The sequence below is a fragment of the Adelges cooleyi genome, unplaced genomic scaffold (genome assembly GCF_023614345.1).
Source record: "Adelges cooleyi isolate 19-005CV unplaced genomic scaffold, UGA_ACOO_1.1 ACOO_flye_CR_arks_rails_tigmint_CR_PRNA_108, whole genome shotgun sequence".
In the NCBI taxonomy this organism is placed as follows: Eukaryota; Metazoa; Arthropoda; class Insecta; order Hemiptera; family Adelgidae; genus Adelges; species Adelges cooleyi.
Genome location: NW_026095761.1, coordinates 5967 through 7565, shown reverse-complemented (window position 1 = coordinate 7565; position 1599 = coordinate 5967). Strand labels below are relative to the sequence as shown.

General features: G+C 50.5%; 1 non-coding gene across 1 annotated transcript; it reads right to left on the bottom strand.

The window, feature by feature from the left end:
* Positions 1-525: 525 nt before the first annotated feature.
* Trnad-guc (transfer RNA aspartic acid (anticodon GUC)) lies at positions 526-597 on the bottom strand. Its single transcript has one exon. It is a non-coding gene; the product is annotated as a tRNA-Asp (tRNA).
* Positions 598-1599: the final 1002 nt, after the last annotated feature.

Below are 1599 nucleotides of genomic sequence, written 5' to 3'. Positions count from 1 at the left end.
GCAATTTGACCATATATTCTTGACACGGCCCGTGATACATACTACTAATAGGACGCCGCGCACTGCGGCGTACTATTAGTGATATGCCACGGGCCGCGACACTTTACCGCCACAATCCGTCCGGCAGACACGAACTGACTGGCTGACCACCACTCTCTACCTAGGGTGCAAAGTCCAGTTCGGACGCCGGCATAGCGCGGCGAATATAATGGGTAGCTAATCACTTCCCGATACGACGCGCGACCGACGACTTACCGTTTTCCCAACGTATTCCGTCCGCCCTCGTATCACCTAGAATTAATTCGACGCCTTATCCCGACTTAACTTCTAGCGACCCCCCCACGACTAGCCCGCTAGTTCGATCATTCCGGATCCGTCCGCGTTTTTGTAAACTTAAATTTTAAACCTATTTTATATATTGCGTGGTCGAACAATAAACAGTGTTTACGCCGCAACCCCGTGTTGAACTTATTGACTTAACCCCAACCCGTGAGTTGCGTCCACACACGACCGCGTCATAACTGGCTCCCCGGCGGGGAATCGAACCCCGGTCTCCCGCGTGACAGGCGGGGATACTTACCACTATACTACCGAGGACGAATCATCAGTGGCGGATGCGAACAGGGGCGGAACAAATAATAGCGAAAACGCTAACGCAAATATCACGATACACCGTGAGCCCGCTGTTATAAATGGAGTTGTGAGTAATATGTTATTCGACTCGAATACAGAAGAACTACAACCACCACAAAATAACAGATCGATGCTATCATCTCAGCCTCCTCCACTTAATCCAATTTCGGAAATGTTCGACGACCTCCGTGTGGTAAACACAATCCAAACAGCTAGCACCCAGATAGGCGATATAAATCGTGACATCCGCCTTCAGGCTCTGCTAACCCGTATGGAGATCCGAATTTCCGAATTAGAAATGTCGGTATTACGGTACCGCCATGAGGAAGTGAGAAACGAGGAACGCTTTCGTCGAATTAAGTCCTGTTTACGCGCTGCGAACATTAACATCGATGACGACATCGACGACCCTCTTATCACCCATCCCCGGTCTTCTAATATTCGGCTCGATCAAGACGCACCAATAGGACCGCGCGGTTATACCGAAAGAGAAAGCAACCGGCTGCCCGATGGCCTAGTCGACCGTTTAAGCTCTCTCGAAATCGCGAACGAACGGTTTACCCCTAGCGCACAACAGCCGAATAGGGACCGCCGACGCGAAAACGTCCGTTTTCAATGCGATCCCCCACCAAACCAAACTTTCGCTCGCGATCATTTCAACGAAAGCTTCCAGTCGAATCGTCTCCACCCCGGCGGAGACTATGACTATGACCGTAGAAATTACGCCGAAAGTACAATCTTTCCCAGATCTGGCCCTACGTCGAAAATCAACTCCAGTGATCATTATTACAACGCTGGAGTGGGCAATCATGAGAGATCGATCCTTATACCGTTAAACGACCTCACCGCCGCCCGTGCTTCTTTCCCCGAATTTTCCGGGGCCAAAGAAGAAGACCCGGTCGAGTTTCTCGACAGTACCGAATGTATTTTGCGACAATCGAAAATACACCGCTCGTCGTGGGTTAG